The sequence below is a fragment of the Crinia signifera genome, chromosome 4, assembly GCF_055691185.1.
Source record: "Crinia signifera chromosome 4, ASM5569118v1, whole genome shotgun sequence".
NCBI classification, from domain to species: domain Eukaryota; kingdom Metazoa; phylum Chordata; class Amphibia; order Anura; family Myobatrachidae; genus Crinia; species Crinia signifera.
The window spans coordinates 210,314,725-210,341,200 of record NC_139220.1 but is presented as its reverse complement, the minus strand read 5'-3'; the positions used below and the strand labels follow the sequence as shown (position 1 = coordinate 210,341,200).

At 48.5% G+C, this 26,476-nt stretch overlaps 1 protein-coding gene across 5 annotated transcripts in view; it reads right to left on the bottom strand.

Moving 5' to 3' along the window:
• Nucleotides 1-26,476, bottom strand: part of CSNK1G1 (casein kinase 1 gamma 1) — a 125,459-nt gene that overhangs the window by 65,260 nt on the left and 33,723 nt on the right. Inside the window, exon 2 of one of the 5 annotated variants that reach the window (XM_083183690.1) lies at nt 24,355-24,458. The exons of the other annotated variants lie outside the window; for them this stretch is intronic. The gene's annotated coding sequence lies outside the window, so the exon portion shown is untranslated. The remainder of the gene's footprint in view (nt 1-24,354; nt 24,459-26,476) is intronic. 5 annotated transcript variants of the gene reach the window in all.

The window sequence follows — 26,476 nt, the reverse complement described above, 5'->3', positions numbered from 1 at the left end:
CCTGCCGGCTGCTAGCTTATTTCACAGATCAAAGGACTTCGATCTGGGAAACCACCACCCAGGTTAATGTTTCCTTGTTTACTGCCCCAACCCTGCAACAATCTACAACCATGGTTCACTCGGTCAGTGGCAGGTATTCAATGCGGCTGGCGAGGGGGTTAAACCGCGAGGATTGCAGAAAACCGGCGATCCTCGCTGTTTAACCCCTTCACAAGCCGCTCGCCCTATTCAACGTTCAGGGGGAATCCTCGCCATCACAGGACAACGAGGATTCCCACAAATTCACGGCTAATGCAGCGAACCCGCTGTATTTAGCCGTGAGTCTCACTGCTTCTAGAGCCGCATACGCCAATTCTCCCTCGCTCAAAAAACTGAGCATGGGGAAATTGGCGTATGAATGGGGGTGCCTTGAATACTGATGGGTGAGTGGTGACAGCGAGTATGAAGCCCTGCTCGTTGTCGCCGCCCGCGGCATTGAATACCTGTCAGTGAGTCTGCTTAAGGTGTTGTCTTTAAGGGTGAGCTGCACGACAACAAAGGTGACACCAGTTGTATGAGAATACTTGCTCTTTCATTAGCACTTGTAAAGGCCTGGATCAGACATGTGGTGTGTAACTGCAACAGTGCCTTTGTTGATTGCTCTGGCTGGTTCCTCCTGGCAACTTACATTGGTCAAGGACTACAAAATAGTGAGCAGATCAATGGACTTCGGTTACTGGGGACACTGCATTCATTACTGTTGTTCTAATCTGTAGATCAATCAAGTACAGCATGTACAGACCACTCCCAGGAATACAGCATCAATTTTAGCAACGGAAATTATTGTTATGTAGGGTACACACCAGGACGACCTGCTCACGATGCACATCGTGAGCGGGTCGTCAGTGTCTCGTCCGACCCGCTCACGATGACGCGGGAGGGCACGACCCGCTCACGATGTGCACCGTGAGCGGGTCCGATCCGATGGCGACCCGCACCCGGTTGTATGGTCGTCATTGAGATCCTACCTGCAGCAGGTAGGATCTCAATAACGACCGACCGACCCGCGGGACCGCGCATCGGATCGGAATCGCTCCACACCAGCTCAGAAAAGGGCCCAATCAGCACACAATCTGCATCCAATTGATCGGAATCGGATCTAGATTGTGCTGATCGGGCCCTAGTCGTCCTGGTGTGTACCCAGCATTACACATGAGATTGCTTTAAAAAGTAGCCATTACACATACAACCCAACAATAAGGGGCCAATCCAGTCAGGAGCAAGACTTCAAAAAAAGTGTTTCTTGGAGCTTGCATACATCTCATAAATGCGCACCCTGATCCAATTACCAACAGAATTTTGCATTCGTCGCTGCAAGGTTGTGCATACGTTCATACAATATGCGACATGAGAGAAATAGATTATATAGTGGGGAAACTATACTGGACCTGAAAAAAAGTAAAAAATTTGTTCGCAACGCCATATAATAAATAGGCTGTTAAGTCACCACAAATAATATTTTTAAAAGATGGATTGCTAAATAATAGCAAGCCAGTGTTTCTCATCTAACTGAAGTCTTTCCAGAATTTTGGGGTACAGAAAAAAATGTCTGTATGGTAATTTGTGTTTTTAGAAAAGTAAAAAAAAAAAAAAAACCTTCTCGTCTGCAAGTAATAAAAAAACGCTCTCCCATTAGACCACCACCACCACCACATCATTAAACACATTGGGGTGTATTCAATGCCGTAGCGAGCGGCCGGCGAGGGGGTTCAACAGTGAGGATCCTCGCTGTTTAACCCCCACGCCGGCCGCTCGCTCTATTCAATGTTCTGGGGGAATCCTCGCCGTCACAGGATGGCGAGAATTCCCCAAAACAGCGAGACCCGCGGCTAATGCAGGAAACTCGCTGTATTTAGCCGCGAGTCTCGCTGCTTCTGGAGTCGCATACGCCAATTCCCCCTAGCTCAAAAAATGGAGCGAGGGGGCTGCGTTGAATACTGTCAGGGTGAGTGGTGATAGCGAGCAGGAAGCTCTGCTCGCTGTCACCACTCGCCCACAGCATTGAATACCTGCCATTATTGAGCTTTTCATAGACAATCACCTGAAAACAGACATGCCTTCATATACACCTGCTTTTTTCACCATCATCTAGAAAATCCATAAGTTTGGAATTGGACTGTAATGCACAGCTCACAGGACTCACACCTAGGTAATTCAGAGTTTATGCACATCCTAATGTGGTGGCTTTTTTTAGCCCCACACACCCCCTACACTTATAGACCGTAAACAAGCACTCTGCTCCTTTAACAAATCCAAGATGCCATTATCCATCAGGAATAATCAACTTGAAACCTTATCTTACTTTTTCTATTATGCTGTGGCAGCAATGGGAGTTCCCAACTATGTTAACACACACTGCCAGGCTCAGTTCATTCTTCTCTATGGAAACAATAAATGGAGGCAATTTAATCTATAAATCTCTTGCCAAAATACTTTGTGGACTTTTGTATCCAATGCGGATGCCTAGGCAGACTATTGCTCAAGGACCTGCAGCAACCACGTGTTGGTGATTCATTCCAGGGGATTTGTGTGATACAGTACTGGTGCCCATTAATCCCCATATAAGCAAGCAGTAGCCCAAATACCTCCAGTCCCATCTCTAATTGTTGTAACAGGGTTCAGAGGAACTCCGCTACTGTAGCATTCCCAGCACATGGGCAACCTTAACACCAATGTTGTCAGCTGATCAACTAAGCAATCCTTCAATGGCGCACTACCTTTGCCCCCCCCCTCCTGTCGTACCCCCTACCACCCACCCCCTCCACTCCCCTGCCGCCATTTTCTATTTGCCTAAGTGAAGTAGGCGGCAAGCTCAGGGATGGTCGGCGTGGCTCGGGGGTACTCAGGAGAGTTCAGGCGCCCGAGTCCTGCCGAGCCGCCACGAAACATCCCAGAGCCTGCTGCTGTGGATTCGGTATTAAATCCCGATGGTCACAATCTCGACATATAGAATGTACAGGTGAAACAGTCAACATGACTTTCCGTCGACAGGTTGCGAGGTCAACATGGGTTTTTTCACAGTTTTTTTATCCAAATGTCGTCACTGTCAACTGGACACGGTTTGAAGTGAACCGCTTTGCTCGCTATGCTTCGGGTACGGTGCCTCGCTGCACTCGGCACACTATTTTATTCTCCCACCACGCCCTAGTGGATGGTAGGGCATGAAATACCGCCTGTCATCATTTTATAGGTCGGGATTTTGACTGCATCCCGCTGCTATGATGACTGACAGGCGGCAGGGGGAAGCGGCGGCATGGGAGCTCCAGCGTACTAACGCCGGAGCGGAGGTGAGGGGGGTGGACGATCTGTGGTGGGTTTTGCTGGGGCAGGACAAACCTACCAGGGCAGGTCAAGGGGGTTAATACATCTGCCCCAGTATTTCCTAACTCAACCTCTCTGTTCCTCACAAGATCTACAACTCTCATCCACATGCATTACTTTATTTGCAGTTTCTTACACAGCAATTACCGCCGCCATTTAACTACCAAGGAAAATGATCTCTTATATCAACAGTGGAATATCTTTTCTCAAACCAAAAACATGGCCGATTCCACGTATTATGTTCCAACATATATATATATACTAAAAAAGAAGCACCAAAGATGGCCACCGCGATTGTATATAACTAAAATAGGGATGGTGGACGTGCACTTAGATGATGCGCTCCGTATGTCCGGAAGCGCATCACAGGAGAAGCGAACAAACACCCACCCGGCAGATCGCTGGGACCACTTGTTTGCGGTCCAGCGCTATGGATACCGGAAGTGGCGTGCGTTCCAAATACCGGAAACACGTCACTTCCGGATATCCGGAAGCGGCACCACTCAGCTAATAATAAACAATATCTGTTTTTATGACAAAATCATGTTTACAACACTCGTTTTTGTATGTACACATCTGGTATGAACAGCCCTGTCTCCTGCTCATGATAGGTAACATTGGATAAGAGGAATTTGGTACCTACCGGTAATTCCGTTTCTCTGAATCCGCAGGGGACACTGGCGTTCACGCTGGGTAATAGAGGTGGATGGCTGGGAACTGGCACACTGTAACTTTAAACAGCTGGCTCCTCCCCTCTAGTACCCACAATCCCCAGTTAGGAAAATTGGAACGAGAGGAAGGACACCAGACTACTACTGACAAATAACCACATATTTACAACATATATGCATATATACAGACAACAACAACTGTACACACATGACAACAATGACCGGCAGGCGACCAGAGTAGGGAGGGAGGCCAGTGTCCCCTGCGGATTCAGAGAAACGGAATTACCGGTAGGTACCAAATTCCTCTTTTCTCTATCATCCAGCAGGGGACACTGGCGTTCACGCTGGGGAGGTTCCAAAGATTCCCCCTTGGGTGGGAGAACTCGGAGGAGCCTGCAAAACCAAACGACCAAAATCCGCCGCTGAAGAGGCGAACGTGTCAAATCTATAGAACCTAATGAAGGTGTGAGAGGACGACCAAGTAGCCGCTCTACATAGCTGAACTGAAGATGCGCCTCGTCGCGCCGCCCACGACGTGCCCACCGACCGGGTGGAGTGAGCTGTGATAGAGGAAGGCGGAGCCCTACCCTCAGCCAAATAGGCCTGCCTAATAGTGAGCTTGATCCAGCGAGCTATGGTCTGCTTAGAGGCCGGCCAACCCCGTTTAAGGGCGTCATACAGGACAAATAGGCCGTCTGACTTCCTCAAGGACGCAGTTCTGGACACATAAACTCGCAATGCTCGGACCACATCCAGGGAGACCGATTGCGGGTCGGAGTCCGTAAAGGCAGGGATGACAATCGGTTGATTCACGTGGAAAGAAGTAACCACTTTAGGCAGGAAGGAGGCCCTCGTACGAAGCTCCGCCCTGTCCAAATGAAAAACAAGAAAAGGTGCCCGGCAAGACAGAGCACCCAACTCTGAGACTCTCCTTGCCGAAGCCAGAGCCAACAGCGTAACTGTCTTCCATGTTAGGAATTTTAAATCTACCTGCTCCAAGGGCTCAAAAGTATCGGACTGCAGGAAACGCAAAACCAAAGGCAGATCCCACGGCGGTGTAGGAGGAACGAAGGGGGGCTGGACTCTGGCCACCCCCTGCAAAAACGTCTTGATTTCTGGCACAGAAGCCAGCTTCTTCTGAAATAGGATGGACAGTGAAGAAACCTGCACCTTCAGGGAAGCTAGACGAAGCCCTGAATCCAACCCCGACTGCAGAAATCGAAGTAGCCTAGGTAGATGAAAACTCCTGAACGGGTAACCCCGAGCGGAACACCAAGTGGAATATGCTCGCCATATCCGGTGATAATGTCTTGCGGAAACCGGTTTACGGGCCGCCAACATCGTGGGGATTACTGAGGCCGGTATCCCCTTCTTCCTTAAGATGTCTTCTTCAATAGCCACGCCGTTAAACGGAGTGGCTTCAGTGCCGGGTGCAGAAATGGTCCCTGCTGGAGGAGATCCGGCCTGTCCGGGAGTGTCCAAGGCTAATCTATGAGCAGGGACTGAATCTCGGCGAACCAAGTGCGTCTGGGCCAGAATGGAGCAATCAACACGGCTCGGACCCCTTCCCTTCTTATCTTTTTGAGAATCCTTCCTAGAAGAGGAATCGGAGGAAATAGGTAGACGAAGTGGAAGGGCCACCGAACCTCCAGAGCGTCCACTGCCCAAGCTCCGGCGTCCCTTGTTCGTGAGACGTAACGGGGAAGCTGATGGTTCTGCCTGGAGGCCATGAGGTCTATCTGAGGCAGACCCCATCTCCTGACTAGCTCCTGAAACACGTCGGGATGCAGAGACCATTCCCCCGGATGGAACTTCTGCCTGCTCAGAAAGTCGGCCTCCCAATTGTCGACTCCTGGCAGGTATACTGCCGACAGAATCACTTCGTGTTTCTCCGCCCAGTGTAGGATCCTTGCGGCCTCCTTCATGGAGCCCCTGCTCTTGGTGCCTCCTTGTCTGTTGAGGTACGCGACAGCCGTCGCGTTGTCCGACTGGACCTTGACGGTCTTCCCCCGAACCATGTCTGGAACAGCTAGTAGAGCATTGTGAATTGCCCTGAGCTCCAGCACGTTTATGGGCAGACTTGCTTCCCACTGACTCCAGAGACCCTGTAGGCGACGATCTAGAATGACCGCGCCCCAACCTGTGAGACTGGCGTCTGTTGTCAGAACTATCCAATCCCATATGGCGAACCGCCGGCCCTGAGTCAAATTCTGTCTGTGTAGCCACCACAGCAGTGACGACCTTGCTTGACTGGATAGCTGTACCCTCCGGTGGATGAACAGGTGAGAGCCTGACCATTGACGAAGCAAGTCCAACTGAAGGGTTCGAGAGTGGAGCCTCCCGAACTGAAGCGCCGGAAAAGCTGCCACCATCTTTCCTATTAGTCGAATGCAAAGCAGGATCTGAACTCTCTTGTGGAGTAGAATCTGACGCACCAACAACCGGATGGAGGCGATCTTGTCCTCTGGTAGGAATATTCTCTGTGCGCTGGTATCCAGCAACAGGCCCAGGAATTGTAGGCGTTGGGACGGTACCAATGAGGACTTTGGATAATTCATTATCCACCCGTGCTGCGTCAGGAACAGAATCGTTCTGTGAGCATGCTCCTGCAGAATCGAAGGGGATGATGCCTTTATCAGCAGGTCGTCCAAGTACGGCACGATATTGATGCCCTGAAGCCTCAGACAAGCTAGCAGGACTGACAACAGTTTCGTAAAAACGCGAGGGGCAGAGGACAGCCCGAACGGAAGGGCGCGAAACTGGAAATGCTCCTGTCCAACAGCGAACCTGAGAAAAGATTGATGGTGAACCCATATTGGAACGTGGAGGTATGCATCCTTTATGTCTAAAGAAAGCAAGAACTCCTGGGGCTCCAGAGAGGCTATGACAGAATGTATTGACTCCATCTTGAACGGATGGTACTGGACGTACAAATTGAGTGCCTTGAGGTTTAAAATGGGTCTGGCGGATCCATCTGGCTTGGGAACCGTGAAAAGATTTGAGTAAAATCCTCTTTCCCTCTCCATGAAAGGCACCGGCATGATCACTCTGGATTTCAAAAGCTTCTCCATAGCCCCTTGCAGCTGTACTCTCTTCTCCTGCTCGCGTGGCAGAGCAGTTGTGAAAAATCTTAAAGGTGGGGGACCCGCAAACTGAATCTTGTATCCGTCTGAAATAAGCAGATGGACCCAAGGATCCGACGTGGTGGCAAGCCACTGCTGTCGAAACTCCAGAAGACGGGCCCCAACCTGGGAATCCCCCAGCATGGCTGGAGGATAGTCACGCTGCAGGCTTCTCCTGGGGCTTGGGCAGCTGGGCCCTGGCCGCAGGCTGTCCTCTTGTCTTTCCACGGGACCCACGAAAGGAAGAGGAAGATCCTCTTCCCCTGCCGCGAAAGGACTGCTGTGGGCGAAAGGAATTGAACGATGGCCCCGTGTACTGCCGTCTCGCCGGTGGAGGAGCAGATGGCAGAAAAGCCGACTTACCTCCCGTGGCCTGGGAGATCCATTTATCCAGCTCAGGGCCGAACAGCATGTCTCCAGTAAACGGCAAGGCCTCTACCGCCTTCTTAGACTCCATGTCTGCTTGCCAGGACCGCAACCACAAGGCTCTTCTGGCAGCGATAGAGTTAGCCGATACCCTGGTAGCAACCGTCGTGATATCCTTGGACGCGTCCGTAAGAAAATCAGCCGATTCTCGGATATGCTCTGCCAGGACCCTTAAATCCTGGCGGGGAACCCCCTCTTCCAGGCCTTGGATCAACTGTTCCGCCCATTTGGAAACAGCTTTACTTACCCAGGCTGATACTACTGCTGGACGTAGCTGCATCCCTGACGCCACATAGATAGCCTTGAGCGTATTCTCCAGCTTCCTATCTGCAGGGTCCTTTAAAGTGGTAGCCCCCGGGACCGGCAGGGTAGTCTTCTTGGACAAGCGCGAGAAAGAAGCATCCACTGGTGGAGGCGTCACCCACTGTGCAAGTGCAGACGGCTGAAAAGGATATAAGGAAAGAAACTTCTTCGGAACCTGGAACCTCTTATCCGGGTTCAACCATGCTGAATTCAGCTGCTCCTGTTTAGGAAAAGGAAAAACAACCAGCTGTTTAGGACGTACCTCAAAGAGCTCTAGATCCTGGGACACAGGCTCAGGCTCTTCAGGAAAGTTAAGGACCCGCTTTACAGCAACTATCAGAGCCTCCACCCCAGCAGGGGCCGGTTCTGGATCCGTTGCCTGTAGAACCTGGTCCTCATCCAAATCTGGGTCCAGGTCGTCCCCCTAAAACACCGGATCATCTCCCGAATCATCAGAGTCCTGGCAATGTAACAACGGCCGTTTCGGACGTCTCTGCTGAATGGCAGGGGCAGACATCGAGGAAACAAACGAATCCATGGATCTAGTTAAAGAAGAGACCCACGCTGGCTGAGCCACCCTGGACTCCGCCAGTTCAGAGGACAACTGAGACATAGCACCCACCAATGAGGAAGCCCATGCAGGGGGCGCACTAGAAGCCTCAAGCTGACCCTGGGCTATACCACGGCATGCCTCACATTTAGTAGCCTTGCCCTCCGCAGAAGTCTGCGAGAACTTTGCACCACAGGAGATGCAGCAAAAAGCCTTTTGAGAGGCTTTTGTGGAAGCCTTGCCAGTCATTTTGTATCAAATGAACCCACACAAATAACACAGAGGAGGTGTAGGGGCAAAGGGACTGTGGGCACCAGAGGGAAGCACAGCCTCCTTGTAAGCAAACAACCCTCCCCCTTACTCAAAGCAAATACAGCTATATTAAGGGGAACCAAGGGTTAACAGTCCCACTGCTGTGTGCACCTAAAGAAAAAAGGTGACAAGCAGAACAGCGCTTTAGAATAGAGCTACAAACAGCAATATTCAGCACAGCATTAAGGCATTATAGCATCTTACACTGCCCCAAAGCCCCCCTCACCCGCGGCATTGATTTTTAAACATGGCGCCCGCCGCGTGCGGTACCGCGTCTGAGCTGCTTCTGCCAGCGCTATACTCAGCGTGTCTCCCGCAGCAGCCTCCCGCCCAGAGAGGGTTAAAACCCCCAGCGCTCGGCGGTAGCAGCGGTACAGGCATACACGCGCGCACGCTGACGGAGCCCACACAGAACGCCCCGCTGAAGGGGTACTTACTATTAGAAGTCTTCACCGCCGGAACGCAGGACAGACAGGCAGTTTGTGTCTGACGGTCCCTTTGGAGGGAGACCGCAAGAACACAGGACTCTGGCAGGCGTCTTTGATGAGACCCTGATAGAGAGCGCTGGACTAGCCAGCGGCGCCAAAGCTCCCTTGCAGGGAGAGAAAAATCTCAAAGCTGCAGCAGCAGAACCGTTGAGCCAAAAGCTAGAAAAAATAAGCACTTAAGGAGAAGGTTAGAACGGAGACACACTCCTGCGTGGCCAGCTCCCTGAGCACAATTTTTCTAACTGGGGATTGTGGGTACTAGAGGGGAGGAGCCAGCTGTTTAAAGTTACAGTGTGCCAGTTCCCAGCCATCCACCTCTATTACCCAGCGTGAACGCCAGTGTCCCCTGCTGGATGATAGAGAAAATAGGATTTATGGTCTTACCTTGATAAATCCCTTTCTTTGAGTCCATAGGGGGCACAGGAGTTCACGCTGGGTATGAGAGGTGAGGTAGCAGAGCGTGCACCAAAGGGTTACAAAAATGTACCCAGCATGCTCCCTGCCTCCCTTCTCCCTCATAACCCGCCCCCTGACCCTGGGTCACCAGTTTCGTTAGCAAGCCCAAGGTAGGAGCAGAGCCAGAGAAGAAGGAAGAGCAAACGCACACCCACATAGCATACAGGCCCTAAAGCCATGGAACTTTCCTACATAGGAAGCCCCGCTACCAGGTGCGTCTGGGAGGGCGTCCTGTGCCCCCTATGGACTCAAAGAAAGGGATTTATCAAGGTAAGACCATAAATCCTATTTTCTTTTTCGTCCACTAGGGGGCACAGGAGTTCACGCTGGGACGTCCTAAAGCTGTCCCCTCACGGGTGGGGGACGCTCCTGGACTGCGGAAAGCACATGTCTACCAAACTGTGCATTAGCCGATGCAAAGGTATCAAATGCATAAAACTTGATAAAGGTCTGGGAAGAGGACCAAGTAGCCGCCTTACAGAGCTGTTCAGCCGAGGCGCCTCGATTAGCGGCCCAGGATGTACCCACAGACCTGGTAGAATGTGCAGTAATCCCCTCCGGGGGAGTAATCAGTGCGGAAAGATACGCTTGGCGAACCACTGATCTGAGCCATCTCGCCAAGGACTGTTTGGAAGCGGGCCAGCCCCTCTTATTGGCCCCATAAAACACAAACAGTGAACCCGACTTACAAGTTGACTTAGTCCTGCGAAGATAAATCTGCAACGCACGGACTACATCAAGAGAAGCTTCAGCTTCAGAAGAACCTGGAAAAGAAGGCATCACTATTTCCTGGTTAAGGTGAAACTCAGACACCACCTTTGGATGAAAATCCAGTTTGGTACAAAGAACCGCCCTGTCCGGGTGAAATACCAGAAAAGACGGTTTCCATTATAATGCACTCATGTCAGACCCCCTTCGTGCTGAGGAAATAGCCAACAAGAAGCCACCTTCCAGGATTTCAGATCCACCTCCTCCTGAGGCTCGAAAGGAGACGATTGAAGTGCCCGGAAAACCTCTAAAGAGGGACACCTCAACAGCCAGCCCGTCAAAGCCAGGCGACTCAAATCCGGGTGTCGGAATGGCCCCTGTGAAATTAGGTCTGGACGCAAAGGTAGACTCAGAGGAGAGGCTACCAACAGGTTCCATAGATCCGCGTACCAACCTCGACGGGGCCAATCTGGGGCCACTAGGATCATCATTCCTCCCTCCTTCCTGAACTTCCACAGAAGGCGAAGTAGGAGTTGAAACAGGGGGAATGCGTACACTATCTTGCCGACTTAAAAAGTCTGCCTCAAAATTGAGAACCCCTGGGATGAAGACTGCAGAGATTGCAGAAATCTGCTTCTCCGCCCACCTGAATATCTTGGAGACTTCTTTTATCGCTCCTTTGCTGCATGACCCGCCCTGCCTGTTGATAAAGGCCACAGGCGTGGTGCTGTCAGGCCGGATCTTTACAGGGCACCCTCGGATGAGGGACCCCAACCTCTGAAGAGCCAGAAGGATTGCTCTCAATTCCAGGAGATTGATCGGAAGGCGACTCTCCTGAGCCGTCCAGCGACCCTGAAAAGATTGAGAATTGCAAACCGCTCCCCAGCCCCGTAGGCTGGCATCCGTGGTAAGCAAGACTCAGGTTGGAATCCAAAACGGGCGGCCCTGAGACAAGTTGTCTGTCTTTAACCACCATGTGAGAGACAGGCGAACCTTCGGGGGCAGTGTGATCAATTGACTCCTTAGACGAGTATGATCTCCTGTCCACTGGCTGAGAGTGTAAAGCCGAAGTGGGCGCGAGTGAAACTGTGTATACTCTACCATGTCGAAGACACCACCATACACTTGTGTACTGAGACCCTTCTGTGACCTATGAGGGAATGAATCTTCCTCTGAAGGGAGTGGATCTTATCCTCTGGAAGATATACTCTCTACAACCGAGTGCCCAGCCGAGCTCCCAAGTGAAGTGTCCTTTGGGAAGGAGTAAGAAACGATTTCTTCCAGGTTATCCTCCAACCGTGAGATAACAGAAGTGTAATCACGACCTGCAAATGACTCCGTAGTAGGTCTGGGGACTTTCCAAAATCAGTGGGCCGTCCAGGTATGGAATCATCCGAACCCCCAGCCGGTGCAGGTGTGCAGCCCTGACCGCCATCACCTTGGTGAACACCCTGGGAGCCGTAGATAGACCAAAAGGTAGCGCCCTGAACTGGAAGTGTTCGACCCGAAGGGCGAACCTCAAAGTGCTCATGTTCCTGTCGGATGGGGATGTGAAGTATATCTAGCGAGGCCATGAAGTCCCCTGGCTCCAGTGAGAGAATGATCGAACGCAGGGACTCCATGCGAAACTTCGGCACTCGCAGAACAATAGTGAGCGACTACAGATTCAGGATAGGACGGTGAGAACCATCCAGTTTGTGAATCAAGAATAGGGTGGAGAAGAACCCCTGACCCCTCTGCTCCTGAGGAACTGGAACAATGACGTTCGAGTCCAAAAGAGAGCAGATGGAAAGCTGTAGCACTTGTTGTTTCGCTGGGTCCTTTGGAAGACCCGTGCAAAAATAACACTGAGGAGGGGGAACCGGAATGTCAGGGCATAGCCCCTGGATACCACCTCCCTGACCTGTTTAGCCACTGGACGTCTGGTAGCCCAGGGCTGCTTGGTGCAGGGCTTGGCTCCCTTAGTGGATGAGGAAAATCTAGAGGAAGGACTAGTGCCGTCGGACAAACCTCTCTCCACCTTGCCCGCCCACTCAGACACTGCCTTGGCCACCCATGACGCGGCAAGCGTGGTACACCCAATGGCCCCTGCCTGTGAAAAGCAGTCCTGAGGAAATTCTCAGAGGGGTCCTTCAAAGATGAAGAATCCGAAATGGGCAGTACTGAAGCGCGAGCTAATCGCGCAACATGATCATCCGCCAGGGGAGGATTTTCCCACTTAGCCCTCTCTGTGGGAGGAACAGGTTAAAAAGTAGTAAGTCGCTTGGAAAGCTGGAACTTTCTAAACGATTGAGACCACGCAGTCTCCAATAAATCCTCCATGAGGGCCGAAGGCGGGAGCTGGGCCGATACTTTCTTAAGACGCTTAAAAAGCAGGTCTTTACTTTTAGGGGCAGGAGCCTCATCCTCCCTCTGGAGGACTGCCTTAACCTCCTGCATCAGAGACTCTACCTCCACTGAGGACAAAGTGTCATCGGCCCCTGCGGATTCCACCACTGAGCTGGAATCCGAATCGGAACGCGGAGAACCCGCATCGGGACTTTGCTGCCTACACTGCCTCCTGGAATCCCTGCCCGCCCGAGTAGCCGTCAACCCCTGCACAGATTGTGCAAAGGATTGCCACCAAGGGGGCGCTACATAAGCAGGAGCTGCCCCAACACTGGTGCTGGCCACTGCCACAGGGGGCATGGGCACAGGGGGCAGGGGGCAGGGGCGCAGGAGGTACGGAGTTGACAAGCGGTCAATATGTCAATACCTGAGTCAAGGTCGAAGCCCAGGCCGGTTCCTGCTGTGAAGGCAGCAGAAGATCTGCTTCCAGGGCCAAACACCTGGAACAGATATCCTCCTCCTGCCGAGAGAGTATGTCCACACATACCCTACAGGTACGCTGCATCGGAGATGGAGTCTCCTTGCCAGGTTTCGCCTTAGGCATACTGTCCATGATAAAAGACAAAAAACACCAGCAGTTACAACACTGACACCCAAGCAACACACTTGCAGCCTTACCCACAAAGCTTTAGCAAAGCCATTTGGTATGGGCAGATAAACTCAACAATTCAGCAAGCTGAAAGGGAGACACCGTATATGCAAAGCCAATACTATGAATGGTGACAGTGTTTCAAACTTTCATCTCTTCCAATGATATTGGAAGGAAGACAGCATCAGAGTACCAGCCGCAGGAGAGGATAAATACCACAAACACCAGGCTCCAGAAGCAGGGTGTGGGGGAGAATCCCAGCAGCCTCCATCACTAAACCCAGCAAGTGCCAGAATGGCTGCTGATTAGGACCTTAATGAGGAGCTGGGACACCTGGGGCAAAAAAATATATATATATTTTTTTTTTTTTTTTTTTTTTTTTTTTTTTTTTTGGGGGGGGGGGATTGTAGGAGGAAATCGGAGTACCCGGAGGAAACCCACTCAAGTACGGGGAGAATATACAAACTCCGCACAGTTAGGACCATGGTGGGAATCGAACCCAGGACCTCAGTGCTGTGAGGCAGTAATGCTAACCATTACACCCTCCGTACTCCTACAGCACCTGGTGTTCCTATGTGGTCACCCACTCAAGTACTTACCAGGCCCAATATACAGCATTAGCTGTAGATCCCAGGCTGTCTTCAAGCTTCCAATGATATTGGAAATAAGACATCCGCAAAACTCAACAATCCAGCCAGCAGCAGGAGAGGAGAAATACCACACACACACACCAGGCTCCAGGAGCAGGGTGTGGGGGAGAATCCCAGCAGCCTCTGTCTCTAAACCCAGCAAGTGCCAGAATGGCTGCTGATTAGGACCTTAATGAGGAGCTGGGACACCTGGGGCAATCCATCACCTGGTGTTCCTATGTGGTCACCCACTCAAGTACTAACCAGGCCCAATATACAGCATTAGCTGTAGATCCCAGGCTGTCTTCCAGCTTCCAATGATATTGGAAAGAAGACATCAGCAAAACTCAACAATCCAGCCAGCAGCAGGAGAGGAGAAATACTACACACACACCAGGCTTCTAGGAGCAGGGTGTGGGGGAGAATCCCCGCAGCCTCCGTCTCTAAACCCAGCAAGTGCCAGAATGGCTGCTGATTAGGACCTTAACGAGGAGCTGGGACACCTGGGGCAATCAGAGAGCAAGCCTCAGCACTTCCCCAGGGGTGGGGGAGGGACTAACCTACAGCACCTGGTGTTCCTATGTGGTCTCCCACTCAAGTACTAACCAGGCCCAATATACAACATTTCCAATGTGTATGGCTGTAGGTTCCCAGGCTGTCTAACCTCCCCCTCAGGCATCAACCCCCGGGACATAGCCTGACTAATTGTCCCTGGTGATCTAGTGGAAAGGTGGAGCAGTCCAGACCCTCACTGCCTGCCCCCCCGCTGACTCCCATACAAACGGGGGGGGATCGCTGCTAGACGCGGCTCCCTGCAATCAGGGAACCGCCGCTTACCTGCCCGGGGACGGAGTGCAGCATGCGGGAGCCTCCGAGAGAGGGTCCCGCGACGGAAGTCCCCAGCCCAGTCGCCAGCGCTGCCGTCGCCGCCGCCGAGTGATGGAGCTGCGCTGCCGGTGATTCACTAAAAGAGCACCTGCCGCAGCAGCTCTAACCCATGGCTGTTCTAACAGCCGCGATAATGGTGCTGCTCTCTCCTTGGCACCAAAGAAAAAACTGGTGACCCAGGGTCAGGGGGCGGGTTATGAGGGAGAAGGGAGGCAGGGAGCATGCTGGGTACATTTTTGTAACCCTTTGGTGCACGCTCTGCTACCTCACCTCTCATACCCAGCGTGAACTCCTGTGCCCCCTAGTGGACGAAAAAGAAATGTACTTTTAACTTTATGTAACCTTATGTGATTCTTAATTGATTAATTGTTGTGCCTAGTAACCGCCCCCTTGATAACAGAGAGGGGTATTTAAACACCCTAGATGCAGCCTCACATACACCTTGAAAAAGCTCTACCATAGAGTGAAACGCGTTGGTGAACCTGCCTAAGTGACTGACCTCCAATACAAGACCCTAACAGCTGGTACCACCTGAGAGACCGAACCAGCCTCCAGACCTTGTTTTTGGCACCAATTGGGGAGAAAGTTTAAAGTCTACAACCAAGCCATTTTTCTGGCACCCGAGGAAACAGCAGGAGTTCTAGTCACTCCCTAACACTGAGCTGCTTTTCCCTCCCCTCAGCCTTCCAGGTCCTACATTCGAGGCAAAATAGGAACGGATCCTAACGGGCACTTCACCCTTTGCCCATAACCCAGCTGGACTCACTGCCAAAATATACGGTACCGTATGGACACATTTTTTCAGTCACTTTAGGAAGTATCAAACCTTCCACATTTTTTTCAGTGCTATATACCCATTGAAAGTTTTATGTGCATAATATATGTATTTTATATCTGAGCTGCTATCAATGTCTATTTTTACATTAAATCATGTCTAATTAATTTTTAGGTTACTGGCATTTCGTTTCACTTTTTATTCTTAAATTAGCGCAGTCTACTGTATTTCCTTTTTGTATCTTACACAGCACAGCATGTTCCAACTATTTGCTCCCATTCGTGATTGCAGGACTTTCTTTGTGCTGCACTCACTCTGTGGAATGCCCTCCAACGCACAATGAGACTCTCCTCTTAAGTCTCCAATCCAAGTGCTCCCTGAAAACTCACCTCTTCAGGAAACCTTATAAAATTGTAGAACCTGCCATATAATCTTCATAAACCTTTCTTATTCAAATGGATACACTGTACAGTCCAAATATATCTTCACTTTCTCTTTCACACTTTTCATCCTCCTGACCCATGGCCAACATTGCCGGGGGTCACATATCAAACTCCACCAAGAACCTTTGCAATCTGGTGTACTTTATGAAATGATTACACCATATTTCAATTTCCCAATGTGTCACTTAAAGAAACCAATAACTTCATCCTAAATGTCAACTTATTTAATTAAGCGCATACTTTCTCTTTTAAAAAGAATTATACGTGACATAAAAATTACTTTGCCAGTTATCACAAAACAAAAATAGTTAATAGATATTAAATCCCTTGGAAAGAATGTTTGATGCTGCTCACAACTCAGTACCAAGCTAATTTCCTGGAACAACTACATGTGTTTTCACAGTTCTGAGTGTAGAATGCTTTATTTGGTCTTTTAATATTATATTACTGAAGAGTCCATTAAAAGCTGTACAAATTAGTCTCTTGTGGCCAAAGTTCTCTCTAAGCTAATAATGTTGGCTGAACCCTGTAGACTGTGCTGTCCTGACTGCCTGCAGAGTAGACCAGGAAAATGGGTGAGATTAAAAGTGCCAGGGTCTTGTATCTTGTATACCAGAAAGCTGGTCCTGGGTAATTATTAGTGTAAACCGATATGCAGGGTCATCTGACCCAGTTCCCATTTACAGCGAAGTGGCAGATTTTCCGGCGCTTAAGGCCCCCATAGACTATGCGATTTGGGCACGATTTCACCCGATTCGGGCCGTGAAATCGGCCCAAATTGCACTTGCAGACACCCCTTCCGATCCGCGGTCCTGTGCGCATCGGATCAGGGTCGGGAGGTCGGACTGGCTGCACATAAGAGTTGCTAAATCTTATGTGCAGCCCAGCCCCGGAGCCGTGCGGGGGATGCCGGCTATAGAGAGCCGAGCAGGGGGAGGCTGCATAGGGAGCCAGGCAGGAGGCACTTGAAGCTGTTGTGGTGGGGTGACAGCGTGAGGATGACGCTGGCTGCTGGGCAGCGGTGGGAGCCGGGAGGAACACATAACTTTTGAAAAAAAAAAATGCCCATACAGATGACTAACAAGCCATTGATTGGCTGAGACCTCTCTCAGCCAATCGCTTATTGGCTGAGAGAGGTCTCAGCCAATCAATGGCTTGCTAGTCATCTGTTTGGGCTCTTTTTTTTTTTCAAGTTATCTATCTGTTCCTCACGGGCCGGCTCCCGCCGCTGCCTGGCAGCCAACGTCATCCTCCTTGCCCGGCGCCCTGCTCTCTATTAGCCGGCATCCCCTGCCCGCTGATATCCCCGCATGGCTCCCTCCTCCTGCAGCTCCCCGGGGACTGCCTATGATAAATCCATGCGATTTATCATATGCAAACCTTGGCACATCAAGTGACTAATCGTGTGTCCCCCTCCCAGGGAGCTGCAGGGTGAAATCGGGTCCGACTTGTCCCTAGGACAAGTCAGACTAATGTATGGGGGCCTTTAGAGATGTAAACTCCAAGTGAGAGAAAGAGACCAGTGTGAACTGTGAGACCAGTGTGAACTGTGGACAACGCAGACCCAGGAATTAACCAAGTGAGCAGCGGTGAGGACAGTGTTCCAAATCTCAGTACAGTCCCAAGATTTGGGTGGAAAAGGGGTAATTGATTTCCATTCAGTGTGTAAAATTGGCTGAATGATGGTCGGGAGTGATTGGTTGGATTTCATAACCAAATGATCCAAACAATTTTGATCATTTGTGGCAATACACTTAACAAAAATTGTTCTCCAAAGTCCTTTTATTGACTGATCTGAATGATTATTGCTCAGTGTATGACTAGTTTTACATAATCAAGTATGTAATAAATTACCTAAATGTTAACAGTTTAAAAACACTTATTTATTATAGGACAAATAACATTTAAATAATCCTCACTTACATTTTTCATAAGGGTTTAAAAGATTTAACGTATAAAATGGACTGTAGCCAAACATATTTTAAGGAGGAGTAGCTCACTGGAGAGCAGGTTAACAAGAAACCACACAGGCAATATACACATCCTGGAGTTCTTGAAAATCCTGTTTTACCTTGTGAATTAACCAGCCCCCTGTTATAAATTACCAGTTAATCTTTTACATGGCTGTTGAAAAAGATTGTGAAGGTCAGTTAACCTGGAACAATACAGAACCAATTCTAAAAATGATTACAATTGAGAAAAATTACACATAATATTGTCGTAGTCGAGTTGCATATACACCACATTAGAATACTATGGCCGCCATCTTGGTTCGCAGAGTTACGTAAATGGAGTATAGGAACCAGGTGGAATAATAATGCAAACCCACATGGCAGCCATACTACTACATATACATTCATATCACACACTGGTTTTAATTTGCAGCACAGCTTAAATGACAAAACGTGACCTTTTCTAAACATATTTCGCATCTGTGTATTCCGTCTCATGCGCAGCGCTCCGGTTCTTGTCTAAAATACACAGCTTGTAACAATCACATATTTAATGGTCAAATTGCCACGAGGACAGTGTGATTGAGAGATCCGGATGAAACAGGTTTTCACCCCTATGACGATGCCTTGGGACAAAGATGCATTCCCCTGCACCAATCCAAGAGAAGCGACACCTGATTTTCTGACCAATGGAGACCCTCACTGCCCCTTCTACTTAGACAGAGGATAAGCACAACCTTAGAGCTCCCTCGTTGTACTTTCTTCTTCTTCCTGGACTGTAATCTGGATAGAATACAAGGAGCTCGGAAGGAGTTGCGCTTGTGTATTGAAAGACGGTAACTGTTCATCTCTGTATGTGTAGTTTGTATTGTGGCTGATTGTATTTGAATCTTTTTCCCCCTTTTTTTCAATATTCATTCCTCGTTAGTATAGTGATCTGTATAATCTGCTATTGTATTCTTATTTTCTGTAATCCCCTGTTGTCCACTAGGGACTCAAATATATGGTTAAGGAATTTATACCCTTATTCGACAATTTATACCAAAGTCTTGTGTATTATTCGCAATAAGCGGAAGGGGTTTTAAAGGAAATTATACCAGGTGTTTGTACTTATAACTAAGTACAGCGAAAGGATACCACCATCGGGGTATCGGTTTAGCGTGTGTGATACACGGATAAGGTCAGCTATGTGGTGCTACGCTTTAGTTAGCCCGTAGTTAGGAATAAAGGTTGTAAGTTTACGGACACAGTACGTAAACTGCGCACTTCACTTATTGTCTACGGGTTTGATATTAGTTATTGACAACATTGAGAGGGGTATTTCATATACTCCATTTTTTTTATAAAAAATGTTTCCGTAGGAGTGAACACATTGTATTAAATACAACACTATTTAATACTGTTAATATTGTGTAGGGGGTGAGGGGCACGTGATAGATTAGTTCAATAGAAAAATAACAATCATTCAATGTGTTATTGCAGCTCAGATGGTCAGCTTTTGGTGGATTATGCTACGGTACCTAACAAAGTAACAGTAGTTTAGGTTGAAAGAAGACCTACGTCCATCATGTTCAACATTTTACAGTACCCTTTAGAGGATGTTGTCTAGATGTTAAACCTCCGTTTGCCCAAGTCATCTTGGAAACGCGGCTAGGGCTAACATACATTACTTTTGGCAGTCTTCTACACAACCGCCCATATCCCGTTGGATACATAGAGTTGACTTTTACATGGCTATGGAAGACCTCACTGTTACCTCATGGACCCCATTTTCTAGGTTTATTACCACTTGACTGTTATGTCTCACCTTCAAGGAGTCTCCAGCTTACAAAAACTACATGATACCAGCAACCAGCTCGACATCTTAGTACCACCCCGATGAACCCCTCTCTTTTCTGCCTACTCTTCTCGGGTTTTATCTACTTCCCTCTCTCTCTCTCTCTCCAATCTTTAACCTCTCCCCCCACATTGCTTATTTGTATTAAATGTCTGACTATTTGGTTGTTTTATATATTGAAATACTCTATATTCAAGAGCTGAACATATTACTGCCAATACTGTACACTTGAATGTTTGTTCTTTCTTCTATGACTAATAAAATTTAGTTTGCAATAGAGAAAAATCCCAATTTGATTTTATTACTTTGATTCCACTTTGGGCTAAATTATTGTTTATACGCTGTACCCATGGATGTTTTTATCCAATACATGTTTGTCCAACCTTAATTTAAATGTATCTTTTGTGTCTGCAGACAGCACTTCTGGAAGAGCGTTCCATACTTTTAAAGCCTTTCCTTGAAGAATTATTCTCTCCGCATGCCCAAGTGTCCTAGTCTCAGACCTCAAAATAAATAGGGTGTCTGACATTTATATTGTCCCCTGATGTATTTGTACATGTTAAGCATGTCTCCCTTTGAAGGTCTCTTTTCCAGAGTAAACCTTTCTTAAGGAGCCCATAGAAGCTCAGTTTTTGCCGGCTCCGTTCTGTACTATGCGATACGCGCTCCCGCATGCAATCCGATGTGTACTTTAAAAGTACAAAACAGACCATGTATGGGGGGCTTAATTCAGCTAATCTGTCCTGATAGCTTAATGACTCCGACCCTTTTATTAGCTTGGTTGCCCAGCTGTGGACTTTTTCCAGTTCTAGAATGCCCTTATTGTAGTGAGGAGCCCAGAGTTGCACTCCAATTTCAAGATAAGGTCTAACTAGTGCCTTGTACAGTGGCATAATTATTCTGGTGTCCCTAGCTTCTATGCCCCTTTTTTCTACATGCTAGTATCTTGTTGGCTGCTACATGACACTAAGCACTGTACCTCAGTTTGTTGTCAATTTTGACTCCTATTATCATATTAACAGTTTCTTATACAGCGCACACATATTCCGCAGCGCTTTACAGAGAATATTTAACCATTCACATCAGTCCCTGCCCCAATGGAGCTTACAATCTATATTCCTTACTACAGGGCTCGACAAATACCGGTCGCCAGGTCGCCATGGCGACCAGATTCTGCTTCCTGGCGACCAGACTTTTTGGGAGAGAGGAAGCAGAATCTGGTCTGGGCAGGTCAGTGGCAGCATTTCCTAGTCCCCACCTGCTGGAGGGACCAGCGGCAGCGCACTGAGCAGCGCCCGCCCCCTGGAAGTCAGCAGCGCGGGCTGGGTGGCCGCCCCCCCTCTCCCCCCTCCTAAGGGACCAGCGGCAGCGCACTGAGCGGCGCCCACCAGCGTCTCCCACCTGCTGGAAGTCAGCAGCGCGGGCAGGGTGCCCGACCCCCCTCTCCCCCCTCCTAAGGGACCAGCGGCAGCGCACTGAGCGGCGCCCACCAGTGTCTCCCACCTGCTGGAAGTCAGCAGCGCGGGCAGGGTGCCCGACCCCCCTCTCCCCCCTCCTAAGGGACCAGCGGCAGCGCACTGAGCGGCGCCCACCAGCGTCTCCCACCTGCTGGAAGTCAGCAGCGCGGGCAGGGTGCCCGACCCCCCTCTCCCCCCTCCTAAGGGATCAGCGGCAGCGCACTGAGCGGCGCCCACCAGCGTCTCCCACCTGCTGGAAGTCAGCAGCGCGGGCAGGGTGCCCGACCCCCCTCGTCCCCCTCCTAAGTGACCAGCGGCAGCGCACTGTCGACCCTTTCAGTGCGGCAGCTGCTGCTAAAGAACTCGGCGCCTCCTCTATGCCCCTATTAACCCCTGCAGAGAACACATGTTAACCCCTGCAGAGAATGTTAACCCCTGCAGAGAATGTTAACCCCTGGCAAAGTATGTAACCAAAAGGGGATAGGGAAGGGGATGGGGATATGGGGGGGGGGGGGGGTAATGCACACTACCTCTACTTCCAGTGTGTCATGTTTTGCTCTAACCACCAGCATACATATGTCGTCGCCCCCCCCCCCCCTGTGTGGGCCTGCACCAACACCCTACCCTTGCAAATGCCAGCCTGCCCCACCTGTGTAGTCTGCACCCCCCTGCTAGTGCCAGCCTGCCCCACCTGTGTGGCCTGCACCCCCTGCAAGTGCCAGCCTGTCCCACCTGTGTGGCCTGCACCCTCCTGCAAGTGCCAGCCTGTCCCACCTGTGTGGCCTGCACCCTCCTGCAAGTGCCAGCCTGTCCCACCTGTGTGGCCTGCACCCTCCTGCAAGTGCCAACCTGCCCCACCTGTGTGGCCTGCAAGTGCCAGCCTGTGCCACCTGTGTGGCTTGAACCCCCCCTGCAAGTGCCAACCTGCCCCACATGTGTGGCCTGCAATTGCCAGCCTGCCCCAACTGTGTGATCCCCCCATACTGTCTGCCCATTTGCCCATCTTTGCCCCAGTCCATCCATATATTCATAGATGCAGCATATGGTGCTCATTCCAACCATTTTCCCCTATGTACCTCTATGTCCATCCATCCTACCTGACTGTCCTGGCAATGTCTCTCCTGCTCACTCTCTTTCTCTCCCTCCCTGATGTTGCCTCTCTCTCCCAGACACCCTTTCTTTTAGTTACGCCCCTGGCCATGGGCATTACGGCGTGTGGTATTATATGTAATGGGCATTACGGTGTTTGGTTTACCGGGTAATGGGCGTTACGGTGTGTGTGGTATATGTAATGAGCATTATTGTGTGTGGTATAGTATGCAAAAGGTTTTTCGGTGTGTGGCACAATGTGTAATGGGCATTGTGGCATGTGTGTATGTGTAATGGGTATGTGACATGTGTAATAGGCATTATGGTGTTACTTTTTGGCACTCACTGTCACTATTTTTTCGTGGCTCCTACATTTTCATCCTGGCTCCTAGATTTTTTCTAAATTTGTCAAGCCCTGCCTTACTACATGTACACAGACACAATCATTCAAGGGTTAATTTGGTTGGAAGCAAATTGACCTACCAGTATATTTCCTTTACCCAATTCTACCCCATTTAGATTGTAAGTAGCACATTGGTTAGGTCTCTAAAGATGCATAACCTTACTTTTTCAACATTAAACTTAATTTTCCTTTTTTCGCCTACTCATCTAGTTTATTTTAATCCATCTCTAGCGTGGAGGCATCCTTGAGGTTCTAATCACCCTACACCGTTTTGCTTCATCTGCAAAGATAGATACTTTGCTTGGTATTCCCTATATATCATGAATATGTTAAATAGAAGTGGTCCTAGCACCGATCCCTAGTGTACACCACTTAGACCAGGTATCCAACCTAAAAATGCCCCACTCTGTTCTTTATCCTGAAGCTAATTTCTAACCCAGCTACAAATTTTTACCCCTAGACCCATATCCTACATTTTGTGGCTGAACCTCTTATGTGGCATAGTATCACAGACTTGCAAATTCAATGTAGATCATGTCTACAGCATACCCCATATCTAGGGTATTGTGGACTTCCTTGTAAAAATGTATTTGGTTCGTTTGGCACGAACCATATACTGCAAACTCATTGCTGGTTTCTTCTGATTATACTTTGCACCTCTAAATAATTCAGTTTACTGTCCCTTACAATTTCCTCAAATAATTTTCCCCACAATTGATGTTAAGCTCACAGATCTAAAATTTGCTGGGTTCGCTTTTTACTTCATTGAATATTGGTATTACTCTCCAGTTCTTTGGCACCATACCAGATGAAAATGACTTATCAAAAATGTACTGCAGAGGATATGCTAACTCCTCCTTGAGTTCCATTAGAATCCTAGGATGAATCCCTTCTGGCCTTGGTGATTTATTTGTTTTGACTTTGAAAGCATCTTGTGGATGTAGTACAATCTATATTTAGTTCTAGTGAGCTCCACCCATACCTGAAGCTTTCTAAACATTACATTACAGGTTAAAAAAAAAAAAAACTCATTGCAGCAAGATCAGAAAAGGTGATCACATTTAGGGGCAGATTTATTAAGCTTGGAGAAGAGATAAACTGGAGATAAAGCGGAGAAAAGGTAAAAGGAGATAAAGCACCAGCCAATCATCTCCCAACTGTCTTTTTCAAACACAGCTGATTGGCTGGTGCTTTATCTCCTTTTACCTTTTCTCCGCTTTATCTCCAGTTTATCTCTTCTCCAAGCTTAATAAATCTGACCCTTATTTCCATAACATTCACCTGAATTTACCAGCACCTCAGTGGGAAGTAAATGGTGAAACACTTTGTCTAGATAGGTTACATTAAAGTAGAACTGCTACTATTTATTCAATAAATGTCAATGATGTAATTTATTGTTGTATTTTAATACTAGCAGAGCTGCCAAACCATGTTAGAATGTGCTTGTACTGATACTGCCACAGCCCCCAGGCCATGGGGGGGAGGGGGGGGGGAGATGGGGTTCTTACCGGGTCCGGGGGCGCTGGTGCTGCAGATGGCAGAGGTCTGGGCAGCGCGTGTCCCTGGCAGCTGCAGGCAGCTTGGTGGACGGAGAAAGCTGGTGGCTTCCGTGCTAAAGGAAATTTAAAGTTACAGCAGATGAAATTAGCAGATGTCCTCAGATGTCTGCAGGTTATTAAGGGAAGTCTCTGGCAGGCATTCCCTTAAGGGAGTATAGGTTCACCCTGATCCAGCGTCCTTGTGCTACTATATTGTTACTACTATGGTTATTAACCCCAACCTGTTCCTGGCTATTCTTACGCCTCATCCTACTGAACTACAACCATGTTTTCCTGTGTTTCACCCAGTCTGACTTTGGACTCTCCATTAGCATAATCCTTTGGTACCTGCCTTGCCCATTTGTTTCTGACCCGGCCTGACTATTACGCTTCCATATTCTACCTCCCTAGTATTACACCAACTCATAAGGGGAACCTGACCAGGATACCGCGACTGACGTGTCGGGTGGGGTCACTGGCAGCACAGTTAGACTCCGCGACAGGTCACCCTAATCGCCTAGTTGGTAGATCAATACTACAATTTATGACAGATACTCAATGACAGCAATTAAATAAGGTGTGGTGATTAGTTTGAAACACACCGCTCTGGACTTAATCGCTTGTGTGTGTTGATGAATTTAACATCCACTCCTGAGATTTAGCACCTATGATGCATTTATTTTTTTGTGTGTTCTGTAATGTTTTTTTTTTTATGTGTGTGTTGTAGTGTATGTGTGGTGTGTTATGTATGTGTGCATGTGTTGTGTGTATCTGTCCAATGTGTAAGTTTGTGATGTGTGCTACATATGTTATTTATTAACAGTTTCTTATATAGCACAGCATATTCCGTTGCACTTTATAAAGGAGATAGTGATACAACAAACTGGGTATTTCCTAAATTTTGAATATGTTTTTTAGCTGCATGTGGCATGATATCTAGACAGATTGAATGTGGGGAACAAAGGAAAGTTCAGAGTCAAGGATAACACCTAGGCAGCTAGCTTGAGAGGTAGGAATGATTGTCATCTTCTCAACAGCAATGGCGATATCAGGTTGGTACCTACTATTTATTGGCGGAAATAGAATTAATTCTGTTTTTGAAATATTAAGTTTGGGGTGGCGAGATGACATCCAGGATGAAACAGCAGAAAGGCATTCAGAGACACAGCCCAATAAAGATGGGGACAGGTCTGGGGAGAATAGGTAGAGCTGAGTATCATCTGCATACAGATGATACTGAAGTCCAAAAGAGCTGATTAGTTTGCCAAGAAATGAGTTATAGATTGAGAAAAGTAGAGGACCTAAAAACGGAACCCTGAGGTACCTCCAACTGAAAGAGGTAGCGGAGAGGAGGTAGAATCAGAGAAATGAAAGAGCGGTTAGATAGGTAGGATGAGAACCAAGAGAGGGTTGTGTCTTTAAGACCTAGGGATTGTAGTGTTTGTATGAGAAGTGTGTGGTCAACAGTGTCAAAAGCAGCAGAGAGATCTAGAAGAATTATTAGTGAATAGTGGCCTTTAGACTTAGCAGTGACCAGATCATTCACACCTTTAGTCAGTGCTGTCTCTGTGGAATGTTGAGAACGAAAGCCTGACTGAATCGTGTCCAATAAGTTGTGCGAGTTAAGAAAGTGTGTGAGCAGGGCCTTCCTTTCTACCTCTACTACGGTTTGTTATTTCCTAGTTTCTGTGTGTCCAATTGTTACATATTTACATAGTTACATAGTAGGTGAGGCTGAATAAAGACTTGCGTCCATCGAGTTCAAACTAGTAAATTGTAAAGTGCAACGGAATTTGCTACACTATATAAGAAACTAATAATAAATTGGCACAACTGTAACTGTACATGGGTGATATACGTCCTGTGCAGTGATCACAAAAAAATACAACCTGAGTCAACAAGAGATTGACAGCATTAACTACCCCAATAGTAAATTATTTAATCAATAGACATTTTTTACATTTCCAGCGAAGCATATGACATACAACTGTTAATGGGATTTTTTGTTGCATTCTTGAGGTTGTCAATCTGATCACATTTGGTAAATGATTGTGAACAGCACAAATAACATCTGCTCCTCGGGAAAAAAAGT